Source organism: Odocoileus virginianus, chromosome 7, assembly GCF_023699985.2.
Source record: "Odocoileus virginianus isolate 20LAN1187 ecotype Illinois chromosome 7, Ovbor_1.2, whole genome shotgun sequence".
NCBI classification, from domain to species: domain Eukaryota; kingdom Metazoa; phylum Chordata; class Mammalia; order Artiodactyla; family Cervidae; genus Odocoileus; species Odocoileus virginianus.
The window spans coordinates 13,029,743-13,045,367 of NC_069680.1; the positions used below are offsets into that span (position 1 = coordinate 13,029,743).

The 15,625-nt window shown below is 39.0% G+C and overlaps 1 protein-coding gene across 9 annotated transcripts in view; it reads left to right on the plus strand.

Moving 5' to 3' along the window:
* ADD3 (adducin 3) overlaps nucleotides 1-15,625 on the plus strand; it is a 133,209-nt gene that overhangs the window by 48,778 nt on the left and 68,806 nt on the right. The window contains exon 1 of one of the 9 annotated variants that reach the window (XM_020905426.2): nucleotides 719-737. The exons of the other annotated variants lie outside the window; for them this stretch is intronic. The gene's annotated coding sequence lies outside the window, so the exon portion shown is untranslated. Of the gene's footprint in view, nucleotides 1-718; nucleotides 738-15,625 lie in introns of those variants that run through there. 9 annotated transcript variants of the gene reach the window in all.

The following is a 15,625-nucleotide window of genomic DNA, read 5'->3' on the forward strand; positions in this document are numbered from 1 at the left end:
GCTACTTCCTGTTGGACTAAGGAGACTCCTGTAACTTTGCTGTTAGCTAAGGGGATAGTCCCGTAAGCTTGACAGATCACAGCTGTATCACAGCTGTACTTTGTGTGAAAATGTATTTGCTTTCCCTCCTGTTCATTTTTCTAATTTCCTAATACATCAAAGTTTATTCCAGTGTTTTATGGAGCAAGGGGTTGGATATATGCCCAGATTGCAATGTGAACAATAGTTAAATACTAGGTTAGAGGCAAAGTGAATTAAATATGGGATATGTGTGCTGCAAAAACTGAATGACAAGGAGAAACCCCCTCTGAATAAATTTTTAAAAGATGGTCCCAAGAACATAAACCACTCAATTCCTTTACAAAGAACTAAATACTTGCTCTGTATTGTAACCATTCTACCACGTTATTCTCTCTCAAAGCTTTAGAACAACCTCAGGACATTACTTCTTTCATCTTACCATCTTTGTTTGCCACTGGAACAATACTAATTACCCAGAGCTCTTTCCTTCTTTGGGATTTCATTTTCTAATATCTGTTACACTGGTAAAATGCTTTTATCAGTGCCAGTTCATTTCTTCATATGAGACAGATAGCTTGGAAACATTTTTCAGTATCTCATCTCAGTTGGGATGGAATGTTTCATTGATGATTCAGCAGAATGACAATCAACAGTTCCACAGGAGAGAGGATTCCGATTTGAGCATTCTTTCCTGGATGGCAACTTTAACTTTTATGGTAAGAGTGGAAAGAGTACTGGCCTGAAGTCAAGAGATACCTTACCTTAGGTAGCAGCCTTAGGGAACAGAATTCTCACAGTGAAAAGAGAGACTTGGACTAGTTGAGCTTAAACATCCTTTCTTCTGTATTTGACATTTTGGGAGCATGAGTTCTCCGCTTGAACAAAATTCAGTTGTCTTACTCGTTATATTAATGGCTGTTTCTCCAAACACCCACTCTGTAATGTGAAAGATGAAAAGAAGGTAAGCCAGTTGAACTTTTTGATTTATAAGGATGAAGCCACGGTGTTCCAGATGGTGAGACTCATGCAGCAGAGCCACAAACTAGAGCCAAAGTAGCCACAGGTAATGCTGATGGCCTCCTGACAGCGCGGGTCGTGGGCTGATGGTAGGGGCTGACGGACTGACTTATTCCCTGACACTCACTTTTATTGGTACAGCACAGTCTAGAAGCAGATTGTCTTTTTTTTTTTCTCTTACTGCTGTTGGTCTTGGGGAAGTCTCAGTGGCAAAATTGACTGGAGTTAAGCCTTCCTTTGGGAACACAGAATAAGAGCATCTTCAAGAAGTATTTTTGTAACAAGTGAAGCAAATGGGTGCTATACTTCACACAGAGTAAACTTCCTGTAGTGTGCTGTGATGCACAGATGAAATCCAGGTGCTTGTAGAGGAAGAAGGAATATCCATTTGTGTGGAAATCTACCGTAAAAAAATGGACTGGCTGATGAAAGACTATTTGCTTTTAAAAATATTTGTATATTTATTTTAATGAGGTATACTTGACATACAACAGTACATGTATTTTATTGAGGTGTAATTGATATACAACAGTACGTTTTAGGTATACAACATACTGATTCAGTATTTGTATATGTTTTTTTTTTTAAATACAGAAAGGAGGCTTTTCTCTTTTAAATTGTTTTAATTTTTTTTCAGGTAAACCTTTAAATATAAGTTTAACATAATGCATAGGAAAGTGCAGAAATCATAAGAAATGGCTTGGTGAATATACACAACATGAACACCCTGTGTACCTCACCTCAATCAAGAAATGGAACACTCGGAGCACAGCAATGTGCCTTCTCAGGCATCTCCTCTTACTGGCTTCTCGGTTTTGTATAAATGGAATCATTCAATATCTACTGGCTTCTTTTGCTCAACATTTTCCCCCCAAGTTATTGCATGTAACAGTAGTTCGTTTTCATTGTGTGTATTCGAATATCCAATAATCTACCCATTTTGTTGATGGACATTCAGATTTTGTTTCCAGTTTTTGGTGTTCATATGTATGCATTTCTGTTGAACGTGATCCTGGGAGAGGAATGGCTGGATTGCAGGGCTGGTGTGTGTCCAGCTTTTGTAGATAATGTCAAAAAATCTTCCAACATATTTATACTAAATGCACAAGGACTTATAGTGTTCCGGATGCTCCACACCTTTGCCAGGACTTGATATTCACAGTTTTTTTGTGTTTGTTTTTTACATTTTAACCTTATTGGTAGAGAGCCATTTCCCATTATGGTTTTAATTTGTATTTCCTTGATGACTAATGGTGTGGACAATTTTTATGTATTTATTGGTCACTTAGATAGTCTCTTTTGTGAAGTACCTGTTCAGATCTCTCACCAGTGGGCAGAATTAGGTTGTCTTGTTTTATTTTTATTGATTTTAGTGGTTTTGAGAATATTCTAGGCAAAGGTAATAGCTCTGTCTCTCTCCCCTTCTGAACAGTATAAAGATCTTAAAACAGTTTAACTTTTGTTCTCATTCCCATCTTATGTGAAGGCATTTTAGTTCTGCGTTGTCTTTAACCCCCCTACATTTGCTATATATAGCATTTTAGAAACTACTCATTTACCGATTTCTTTGCTCACTCCTTCCATCTCAGCTCTTCCTTCCAGTTTTCTTTCTGAAATTAATCCTTTGAATGTTCCTTTCAGTTCATAGAACATTTTAGTGAGACTCTTATTTTACTTCCTCTTGATAGCTCAATGTATAGTTCTAGACTGACAGTTATCTTCTCAACACTTTGGAAATATTTTGGTGTCATACAGCTATTTTTTTCTTTCAAGTCCACCACAAATTTAATTGTCCATCCTTTACAGGTGATTTGTCTCTGGGCATTTCTGGGGAACTTCTAGACGTGATCTCTTCAAACATGACCTCTTCCCTATTCCATTTCCTCTTTAGGAATTCCAGTATGTTGAACTTCTTTGTTGTCTGTGTATCTCAGCCTCTCTTTTACATATATACATGTATTTTTTTCTGTCTTTCTGTGCTTCAGTCTGACTAGTTTTTCCAAATCTGTATTCCAGATTATTATCTTTCCACTTGGGTCTTTATATTATCTTGTTTCTCTCTCATACTTTTAATTCTGTCTTTAAGGATTTTGAACATGGTTTTTACTCATGTTATAGTCTGTGTCTGAGTATTCCATTGTCTGCAGTTCTGGGGGCGGAGGAGGTATCAAATTCTACTTTGTTGTTTTCTGCTGACTTTTGTTTAGTGTGGTTTGTTTACTCATGTGCTTTGTAATTTTGAACTTGGCTGGATTTTATCTGTGGGAATCCTTAGGTATCCTGTTTTGAGAGTAACGTTCTCCAAACCTGTTTCTTTTCTGCCAGGTATCTGGTGGGGGTGGGGGAGGGGCTACCAACCTAAGATCACTTTAGGTTACTCTCTTGGAGTAAGGTTTTGTGGACCATTGTGGTGTGTAAATTCAGATCCCCGAGTTCTTGGGAGGATAGACCTGTTGTTACAGATTCTCAGGAGAGATTTTTCTTTTGCCACTCTGCTCTGGAAAAGACAGATAAGACTTGTCTCTGTGTGTGTGTTTTAAATTCCCTCTGTTTGTAGACATGTTTTTTCTTTTTCTTGGTCTGCCTCTTAACTGAGGGTATTACCCTTGGGGACTCTGGCTTTTTGAGGAGGAGAGTGGTAGAGAGGTCTAATAACAACTCCCTACTTTCTGGAAGGAACTCTGTCTACCTCTAAGTTGTGACTTAAAAGAAGATCTGATTTCTAATTGAATTTTTTCTTCACAACATTGAGCTCATCATTTTCAGAAGATCAGGCAACTTCTGTTTTTTATTTTTGATCCTACTCAACCCTCTAAATTGATTGGAAATTCTTTCATAAGTTTTAAGCTGTTTACACTGCTTTGTATTTGTAATTAAATGTTCGGTTTTGTTTTGTTTTAATTACTGAAATAAGAGTTATTTCCATGAGTGTTTCTTCATAGTGGTATGATCTATATAATGACTTTGTTTTGAGAAAGGATTGCTCCTTGGAGCGCTAGCTTCACATTTTTGTTGTTAAACTGATGAAGATGCAACTCCTCAAACTCTCACTGTACTGAAAACACTGGCCTCTGTGCACTGATGGCTTAGGATGTATCTGGTATATCCTGTGTGTCATGGCAAAGACAAATGCTTGACTACACAGTATCCTTTTTCTAGTTCCTGTAGTAAGGTAGCCGTTGATGCCTAGAAGAATCAACAGATGGGCTTAATGTAGCAAATATCTACAGAAAGCTTGAAACATCTCTTATCAGGGGGGCATTGCTTCACCTTTCATTTTTGGGAGTGTAGCAAATGTAAAAATAACTGTTAACCTTGAAGTTGAAGCAGCTGATTTGCTTCGGATAGAAGGCCTAACCAAAATCCTTGCTGTAATTTTAGAAGTTACACATGATTGAAAAATACAGTAGTAAATGTGTGTTACCTTATTGCTCCCACTTCCAGTTATTTTTTTAACTTAACAAGAACTCCAAAGGTACTAGTTTGGGTCTCTTTCCCCTCTCCTTCTCCCCTTTTTATTTAAAACATCATATCTTTTATTACATTGGAGCAGCGGGAATCAGTTTAAAGGACTTGAGAGCTGTGTTAGATTAATGATTTGGCAACTTGGAAATAGCCCAGTGGAGTTACAATCCTGCTTATCTTGGAGTAACTTTTTAAAATTTAACCATTGAGGATTGTTTCTATAAGCTGCCAAATTGAAAGCTAAATTGGAAAAAAAAAAAAAAAAACTACACTGATCCACAACGCCCCAGATTCTTGTCAGTATGCTTTGGCAGGATCTTGTTTGAAAGATGATGTAGTCCGCAGGGTAAAAAACTGTATCATGACAATCAATAAATATTGCAGCTCTGTATTTACGTGGACTTTAGAGTGTTTTTCCTCAAAGGTGTCAATTTTTCATTTTCATATATCAGGTATTTACTGCTCTTTTTTGTTTGATAGTTTTTAAAATGATAGTGTTGTTATTATATCCTAACATCTTCTATAAAAGATGCCAACATTCGCTGGATTATAGAGAAGGCAAGGAAATTTCAGAAAATCATCTATCTATGTTTCATCCACTCCACTAAAGCCTTTGACTGTGTGGATCATGACAAGCTGTGGTAAGCTCTTAGAGAGATGAAAATACCAGACCATCTCACCTGTCTCCTGAGAAACCTGTATGTAGGCCAAGAAGCAACAGTTAGAACCCTGTATAGAACAACTGATTGGTTCAAGATCGAGAAAGGAGTACGACAGGTCTGTCTGCTGTCACCCTGTTTGTTTAACCCAAACGCTCAGCACATCATGAGAAATGCGAGCTGGATGAGTTACAAGCCGGAATCAAGATAGGCAGGAGAAACACTAACAACCTCAGATATGCATATGACACCACTCTAATGGCAGAAAGCAAAGAGGAACTAAAGAGCCTCTTGATTGTGAAGGAGAGTGAAGGAACCGGCTTAAGACTAAATATTAAAAAAACTAAGGTCATGGCATCCGGCTGCATGACTGCATGGCAATAGAAGGGAAAAAGGTAGAAGTAGTGACATTTTCTCTTCTTGGGCTCCAAAATCACTGAGGATGGTGACTGCAACCATGAAATCAGAAGACGATTGCTTCCTGGCAGGAAAGCGATGACAAACTAGACAGTGTGTTGAAAAGCAGAGACATTATTCTGCCGACAAAGGTCTGTGTAGTCAAGGCTATGATCTTCCCAGTGGTCACATACAGCTGTGAGAGCTGGACCATAAAGAAGACAGAATGCCAAAGAATTGATGCCTTTGAACTGTGGTGCTGGAGAAGATCCCTGAAAGTCCATTGGACAGCAAGGAGGTCAAACCAGTCAATCTTCAGGGAGATCAACCCTGATATTCACTGGAAGGACTGATGCTGAAGCTGAAACTCGTGTTTCGGTCATCTGATGTGAACAGATGATTCATTGGAAAAGTCCCTGATTTTGGAAAGGATTGAGGGCAGAAGGAGAACAGGGCATCAGAGGATGAGATGGCTGGACGGCGTCACCAATGCAGTGAACATGAACTTGGGCAACGTCTGGGAGATGGTGAGGGACAGAGAGGCCTGGCGTGCTGCAGTCCATGGGGTCGAAAAGAATTGGACATGACTGGGCGATTGAACAACACTTTCTATATTAGAAAAACACCCCTTCTTTTTCCTGCTGCCATTTGTAGGATTGCTCAATCTTTCAGTTAAACAAAACCAAAATTGTTCACTTCTCAGTGTTCCACCCCCTTGAAATAAGCCACATAGCGCTCTGTGGGTGTGCCGGCCTCAGACTGCTGCTACAGTTACTTGATCCTCCTTATCTGGCGTCACTCTTGGCTCCTTAGTTGTCTCTTCATCTACTATCTTAGCTCCTCCTTTTTCCTCTTCCACCCAGTTTTTTCTACTGCTCTAGCCACCTCCCTTCTCAGAGGTTCGAAAGCTGTTCTCAGGAGGACTCTTTTGGTTTTGTTTTTCCTTTTCTCAAAATATTCTAAGGAAGTTACTTATACACCATCCAAAAATACATGTTTCATTGACAAATTTCTGCACTAGGGTTAAATCTCTCAGTTTGAACTTTTTTGCAAGAGGTTTTTTTTTTTTTTTTTGCTTTTTTTGTCAGTGCTTAGATATTATAGGCGTGAATTCATGAATATAAAGTGCAGATAACGCTTGCTTTATGTAAAATATGTGCTCTAAAAACTTGGCTATGTCCTAGTATAATGGGCTTCCCAGGTAACTCAGTGGTAAAGAATCCACCTGCCAATGCAGGATTCGATCCCTGGGTCAGGAAGATCCCCTGGAGGAGGAAATGGCAACTCACTCCAGTATTCTTGCCTGGGAAATCCCCAGGACAGAGGAGCCTGCAGGCTCCATGCCGTTGAGGAGTTGGAGATGATTCAGTGACTAAGCAACAACAGTAGTTGTAACTTGGTCAAAATGGGAGGTCTGTTCTCAGCAATTTAACATGGTATTCTTTTCACCTTTCATTGGATTAGCCAAATTTTCCAATTCATGAAAATCTTTCTTGTATGTATAAGCATCTTTCTGGGTCAGTGAGTTTGAGCATTTAGGTGCCTTTCAAACACAATGATTGTGATCAGTTATGGCTTTCTTTTTTTTTTTTCCTTGAAACTGTTATTCACTCAGTCGTGTCCAACTCTTTTCTTCCTCATGGACTGCAGCCCACCAGGCTTCTGTGTCAATGGGATTTTCCAGGCAAGAATACTGGAGTGGGTTGCCATTTCCTTCTCCAGAGGATCTTCCCATCCCAAGGGTTGAACCCAGGTCTCCTGCATTGCAGGCAGGTTCTTTACTGTCTGAGCCATAAAATCTACCATACTTGTACTAGATACCATTAAGGCTTTGAGCCCATAGGGTGTGGTATATCTGGGCCAGGTTGACCAAATTATTGTTTACTGACCTTTGTATTAACCTAGAGCATTCTTAAGTCTCCTTTCATGGTGATATGGTGGCAGATTGCAGTTTGACTGGCTCCAAGATAATTTCTCTTAATTATTCCTAAGTCTTTGGTTAATGCAGTGTAAGAACAAGCATTGTTCCAAGAAAGGATATAAATGGCTTTTGAGTTTCTTTTCTTAGCATACAAGTAAAAAGATCAGGGTGAAAGCAAAAGCACATGACACGAAAGTGTATGGTTTGCTAGTAGATTATAGGGTTCCTCTAGCTTAAATTGTACAAACCACTGTAAGCTGTTAACTAGTGACAACTTTCATCTCCTTTTTCTATTAGTCTCTATTTTCTATTAGTTTTCTATTAGTTTTATTAATTTTATTTAGAATAAAACCATGTGATAAATCATAGGTTTATTAGGTATGTTGCTTTTTGTATCTTTCTGCTCCCCCCCACCTCCAGTACCTACTCATCCTTTTAAGGTCCAACTCCAGTGTAACTTCTCAAGAACTTTTCAAATTGGCTCCTTTCTCTGGGTTTGTAATGCAGCTCTAATAACAGCGTGCTGTATAATTTTTTTCCATTTATTTTTATTAGTTGGAGGTTAATTACTTCACAATATTGTAGTGGTTTTTGCCGTACATTGACATGAATCAGCCGTGGATTTACATGTGTTCCCCATCCCCAACCCCCCTCCCACCTCCCTCCCCATCCCATCCCTCTGGTTCGTCCCAGTGCACCAGCCCCGAGCACTTATCTCATGCATCCAACCTGGACTGGCGATCTGTGTCACACTTGATAATATACATGTTTCAATGCTGTTCTCTCAGATCATCCCACCCTCGCCTTCTCCCATAGAGTGCAAAAGTCTGTTCTGTACATCTGTGTCCCCAACCCACTAAGTTGCTGGTATGTTAGAATCTGAGATCATATCTCATTCATTTCTTCATTTTCCAGTTGTACTGCCTCCTTAGATGTAGGACATAATAGGTGTTGAATGAGTTGTTAAAAGAATGAATTAATTTAAGTAGAAAAATTAGTTGATTTTAGTTGATGAATTGACTGACCAACTTAGAATTTAAAGATAATTTTTTGAAATATAAATTCAGAGCAGATTAAAAATCAGTACAGCTATAGATTTGGCACAGAACAAGTTGATATTCTCCAACTTTAGTAATATTTAGAGGCAGAAAGTATGATGCAGTAAACTGAAGTAAACTGCCTCTGAATGCAAAGAAGAAATGTGTTTATGGGCTACATTTGTTTCTGTGTTTGTTTTAATTTTAATTAAACCTCCTATCATGCTGTCTGTCTGAGGAAATGTTGGCACATCTACCAACCACAGGAGATACTTTCCTGAAGTCAAGCGGAACTGGAGGGATTGAGGAATGGGAGTGAACATGGGGAGAAAATTCCTAAACCTGTCTCCTGCCCTGTCTTGGATACAACTTATGATGGTATTTGGTGACTCAAAGCTGTTTTAGTTTTAAAGGATGGTTCTTGTCATGGATAGGCAGCATGTGTTCTAGAGCTTGATCTTGGAGAAGTAAGATTGTTAGTCCTCTAAGTCCTGTGATTTGTTAGCTTGGCACTCACCTAGCTAATTAGCACTCTTTGAAGGTAAATACTTGAATTTGGGGAAGATAATTTTTTTAAAAATTGGTATGGCTTTTTTCCACTGGGTAAATTATTTGAAATATGACACATTTTCCCAACTAAATAGATTTTTAATTCTTTTGGACTTTCCTCCAAAGCAAAAATTTTTTGTGAATGCAGGTTTCTTAATAGCACATGAATATCATGAATATTATTCTTCACTTTTTTTATGTAGGGTTTTTTTTTAATGCGGGTTTCTCATCATTTGTTCTTGTTCAGTTGCTAAGTCGTATCCCATTCTTTGTGACCTCATGGACTGCAGCACTCCAGACTTCTCTGTCCTTCAGACTTCTCTGTCCTTCACTCTTTCCCAGAGTTTGCTCAAACTCAGTAGTCAGTGGTTCCATTCAACCATCGCATCCTGTCGCCCCCTTCTCCTCTTGCTCTCAATCTTTCCCAGCATCAGGGTCTTTTCCAGTGAGTCGACTCTTCGCCAAAGTATTGGAGGTTCAACTTCAGAATCAGTCCTTCCAATGAATATTCAGAGATAATATCCTTTAGGATTAATTGGTTTCATCTCCTTGCTGTCCAAGGAATTCTCAAGAGTCTTCCCCAGCACCACAATTTGAAAGCCTCAATGCTGCAGCACTCAGCCTTCTTTATGGTCCGACTCTCATGTCCGAACGTTGACTACTGGAAAAACCATAGCTTTGACTAGACAGACTTTTGTCAGAAAAGTGATATCTCTGTCTAGGTTTGTCATAGTTTTTCTTCCAAAGAGCAAGCGTCTTTTAACTTCATGGCTGCAGTCACCATCCACAGTGATTTTGGAGCCCAAGAAAATAAAATCTGTCACTGTTACCAGTTTTCCCCCATCTATTTGCCATGAAGTGATGGGACCAGATGTCATGATCTTAGTTTTTTGAGTGTTGAGTTTTAAGCCAGCTTTTTCACTCTCCTCTTTTCACCCTCATCAAGAGGCTCTTCAGTTCCTCTTTGCTCTCTGCTGTTAGAGTGGTGTCATCCACATACCTGAGGTGGTGGTTATTTCTCCCAGCAATCTGGATTCCAGCTGTGCTTCATCCAGCCAAGCATTTCACTCGATGTCTTCTGCATGTAAGTTAAATAAGCAGGGTGACAGTATACAGCCTTGACGCATCCTTGCCCAGTTGGAACCAACCCGTTGTTCCATGTCCGGTACTGACTGTTGTTCTTGTCCTGCATACAGGTTTCTCAGGGGCCAGATAATGTGGTCTGACATTCTGGCTCTGTAAGAATTTTATAGTTTGTTGTGATCCACACAGTCAAAGGCTTTAGTGTAGTCAGTGAAGCAGAAGTAAATGTTTTTCTAGAATTCCCTTGTTTTTTCTGTGATCCAGTGGATGTTGGCCTTTTAATCTTTGGTTCCTCTGCCATTTCTGAATCCAGCTTGTACATCTGAAAGTTCTTGGTGCACATACTGCTGAAACCTAGCTTGTAGGATTTTGAGCATAACCTTGCTAACATGTGAAATGAGTGCGCACTTGTTGTGTGGTAGTTTGAAAATTCTTTGGCATTGCCTTTCTTTGGGATTGGAATGAAAACCGATGTTTTCCAGTCCTGTAGCCACTGCTGAGTTTTCCAAATTTGCTGGCATTTGTACTTTAACAGCATCATCTTTTAGGGTTTGAAATAGCTCTACTGGAATTCCATCACCTCCACTAGCTTTGTTTGCAGTAATGCTTCCTAAGGCCCACTTGACTTCACACTCCAGAATGTGTGGCTCTGAGTGAATGACACATACTCATCTTTGCATGAAACGTTCCCTTGGTATCTCCAGTTTTCTTGAAGAGATCTCTAGTCTTTCCCATTCTACTGTTTTCCTCCATTTCTTTGTATTCACTTAAGAAGGCTTTCTTATCTCTCTTTGCAATTCATTAGAACTCTGCTTTCAAATGGTTATATCTTTGCCTTTCTCCTTTGCCTTTCACTTCTCTTCTTTTCTCAGCGATCAATTTGTCAGACTTCCTCAAACAGCCGCTTTATCTTCTTGCATCCATTTTTCTTGGAAATGGTTTTGGTCCCACCTCCTGTACCATGTTATGAACCACTGTCCATAGTTCTTCAGGCACTCTGTATCAGGTCTATTCCCTTGAATCTATTCACCTTTTAAGAGATGGTTAATAAAATGCATTGTTTTTGGAAGTATTATGCCATGGTTGAGTCAAAGTCACTTTTTTTTTCCCACTTGAAGTTTGACAACCTTCAGATACAATACAAACTCTTAAGTTTGATTATTTTTTGTTTTAAATTGGGATAATGCCTAGTCTTTAGACCTACTATTTAGCTGAGCTTCAGCTCTGTTAGGCTTGACTCATCAATCATTGTAAATTATGTTGAATATTTTTTTTAATCCAGAAAAAAGCTATTTTGAATATTAACCAAATCTCACTTATCTTCAACCTTTTCTATAATATGACTTTTCTGTAATTGCTTCCTCTTTAAATCCTGTATTACTTCTTTTAACAAATAACCATCTATCAGGTCTTAAACAGGTGAAGGACATTATTCATTTACCACTCATATTTTTTTAATTTGCCTGTGCTAGGTCCTGAGGCAACCTGCCTTGCTGTTTTTCACAGCACATGTGAGAACTATGTCTGAACAGACAGTTGTGAGTCAGTGTAATGAGTGCTGTATTGGAGGTGAGCCACAGGGACTTGTGGCTTTAAACTTTAGGCTGGAGGCTTTCCTTCATAAATCCATCTTTGAAAGAGAGACAAAACTAGGGTATTCCTAAAGGAGAAATTATGGAATATAGTCAGAGATGCCCACAGATAAGAGTTCATTTCACCAGCTTGAGGCCATCATTATCTTCTTTTTTAAAGAATTGGAGTATAGTTGATGTTCAGTGTTGTGTTACATGTGTACAGCAGAGTAAATCAGCTACACATGTATTTATATCTATTCTTTTTCAGATTCTTTTCCCTTATAGATTATAAAATATTGAGTCTAGTTCCCTGTGCTATAGTAGGACCTTGTTGTTTACCTGTTTTATATATTGTAGTATGTATGTTTTAATCCCACACTTCTAATTCATATTTGTTGAACATAATATATGTTGAACTATCCCCCAGATTTAAACCCTCAAGCTGTTTCTAATATTATAAGGAACCTGTCTAGTCAGTACCCTTTTCCTGTCTCAGAGGATTTTAAATTCTCAGAAGAAGGTAGGATGTTGAGTCAAAGTGAATAAACAGTTTTGAATCTTGATACATGAACACCATGGTCACCATTTTAATCAAGGTTATCCATGCTGTATTATCACTTCTGAGAACAATTAGTTTGGGGAAGAAAGGCCATGCCGAGAGTAGAGCTCCTCTTTAGCACTCCCACACATTCCAGGGCCATCTCTGACTTATGTTTCATAACTGGGTGGCGGACTGTTCTGTGAAGATAACACCTACATAGAACTCACACACCTCTTACTGCCTCAGCTTTGGTTTGTTTTTTGTAGGCCTTTTTTCTCCCTTTGACTTTTGCTCCTTCTGTTCAATCTCTTGTACTGTTTGGTTGCCCCTCAACGACTGGGTTTTCTTTATCGCAGAGCCTCCCCACACTGTGTGTAAAACTGTCTTATGTGAAGATGACTTGTAATGAAAAATCACCACTCTGCTTTTCATCTCCATTGCCACTGGTTGTATGAGTTTATTTGCTTAACCTCCTTGAGTCTCAATATTCTCATCTATAAAAGGAGCCTGATAGGTTGTTGTGGGTGGTACATGACATAAGTATATGAAGCACACCACAGCCTGAATTATTCTAGTGGCACTTCAACTGCTTGGTGGCAGCCACTTTTCTTAAAACACAGAAGTTTATACATGCTTGGCTTTTAATCTAAAAATTTTGTGCCTATTCATGTGCCCTATGATTATCTCCCAGCGACCCCCTGCCCCCATTTTTCTGGCACTTTGCTTTCCTTTTTTGGTGAGTATTCAGCCTTAGTTGTTTTGCTTCTTGATCATACCAAGTACCCATTTACCCAGGCACGTCCCTTCAGCAGATCCTCATGGGATGGTTCCAGTGCGCTAAGCTCTGTGCTAGGCTTTGGGATAGAGAGGTGCTCTCATTCAAGGAGGGGAAACACAGGGAAGCAGCCAGCTGGTAGGGGGAGTTCTGTAATGCTATTACTTTAAGCATTATGGAAACCCAAACCCATGTGAAGGAATTTTAAATTTGTTTGATAAGATCAGAAAAGTAGGTTAGCTTTTAGCTTGACCTCTCATTTGGTGGATAAAAGAAAGATCATTTCAGGCAAAATGAGCTGTTTATACAAAGACAGGTAAAAATGTAAGGTAAATATAGTCACTATGAAGTCAGAAGAAAAGGAAAAGCCTTTTTTCCAGATGTGAAAAACTTCTTGCATCAGTGCTTGCATTATTTTCTTTGCAAAAATATGCAAAATGAGAGCAAATGTAGGGGTGGGGTAGCACACGCACTTAGAAGCAATATGTGGAAAGTGCATATTGTTGAACTGAACTTCGTACTGTCAATTTTCCCTCCACTTGCTATGTTTCTTCCCTTTAATCATTTACTGTATGCCAGGCACTTTACAACGGGTGTCTCTTTTAATCCATGCAACTTTATGAACTAAGATTTTCCTCATTTAGCAGATGAGAAAAATGAGACTCAAAGGTGTTTAAAAAAACTGAAACTAAAACACTTGTTTCAGATGTATAGCCTTTAAGTGGTTGAACTCTTCCTTCAAACCTGTGTTATCTCCAAAGTTTCTGTTCTCTTCACCCTTAAAATGTGGAGCTGCAGCCAAAGAGCCTTAGATTAGGTCCACTCAGTAAATTGCTGAGCAGTTGGATGACTGGTACAGGCAACCAAAGCTTTCTAAGTTTTTTTCCTTCCCCCAAGAAATTCAGTAATTGGAGCAGATGAATCTACACTTCCTTTTAACCTTATGATTTCTTCTTAGGCTCCTTCCATCTGTTTCGTTCATATCTGATCATTTTGTTCAGCCAAGAATAAGTTACGTGATGTAGTAGAGAATGTTCTGATCTCCAGGTTGCAAAGACTTGACTACTTGGAGTTGTTTAAAATCACTTTTGAACTCAAAACAGTGATTGCCTCTGGGAATGTGGGAGAAGGAGATTGCCTAGGAAAAGACATGACAGAGGTTTTCTGGGGTAAAGAAAATGTTCTATATCTAGACAGGAGTTGGGGTTATACAGGTTTACACTTACATCTTTCTGCAACTTCATTGTTTGTACATTTTGTACCAAAAGAAAAAAAGTGATAAGCAAACACTGAACTTTAGTTAATGATATGCCTGCTGAAGTATTTAGAGAAAGTATACAGTTCAGTTCAGTCGCTCAGTTGTTTCCAACTCTGCGACCCCATGGACTGCAGCACACCAGGCCTCCCTGTCCATCACCAACTCCCGGAGTTTACTCAAACTCATGTCCAACGAGTCGGTGATGCCATCCAACCATCTCATCCTCTGTCATCCCCTTCTCCTCCCACCTTCAATCTTTCCCACCATCAGGGTCTTTTCCAATGAGTGGCCAAAGAATTGGAGTTCAGCTTCAGCATCAGTCCTTCCAGTGAATATTCAGGACCGATTTCCTTTAGGATGGACTAGTTGGATCTCTTTGCTGTCCAGGGGACTGTCAAGAGTCTTCCAAAACCACAGTTCAAAAGCATCAATTCTTTGGCTCTCAGCTTTCTTTATAGTCCAACTCTCACATCCATACATGACTACTGGAAAAACATAGCCTTGACTAGATGGACCTTTGTTGGCAAAGTAATGTCTCTGCTTTTTAAGAAGCTGTCTAGGTTGGTCATAACTTTTCTTGCAAGGAGCAAGCGTCTTTTAATTTCATGGCTGCAGTCACCATCTGCAGTGATTTTGGAGCCCCCCAAAATAAAGTCTGTCACTGTTTTCACTATTTCCCCATCCATTTGCCATGAAGTGATGGGACCAGATGCCATCATCTTAGTTTTCCGAATGTTGAGTTTTAAGCCAACTTTTTCACTTTCTTTTTTCACTTTCATCAAGAGGCTCTTTAGTTCTTCTTCGCTTTCTGCCATAAGGGTGGTGTCATCTGCATATCTGAGGTTGCTGATATTTCTCCCGGCAATCTTGATTTCAATTTGTGCTTCATCTGTACACTTTGATTTGTACAGAAAGTGTACAGTTGCCTGTAATTTACTTTAAAATGCATGAAAGGTAAGTTAGATTAATGGATGGAAAGAGAAATGGGTAGTTGAGGACATGTGTGATAAAGTATAGTGCAGTGTTAATGATAGAAGCTAGCTAGTGCATGTATGGCACTCACTGTAAAATTCTTTCTAATTTGCTGTCTATATAAAAGCTCTAAGAATAAAATAAATACATATGTATTAGTATTAAATACAATAAATTCTTGAGGAGAAAAATAACTTTAAAAATGAGCTGCCAAAGTTTTGTATCTCCAGCCTCCTCATTTGAATGGTCTTTGTTAGTACCACCCAAGGCTCTAGTTAGACTGTCATGAGTTTAAGTGACCTGATATAAACAACTCAGGGAGATCTTTGCTTTCCTTAGCCAATCTTGTAGGTGGGG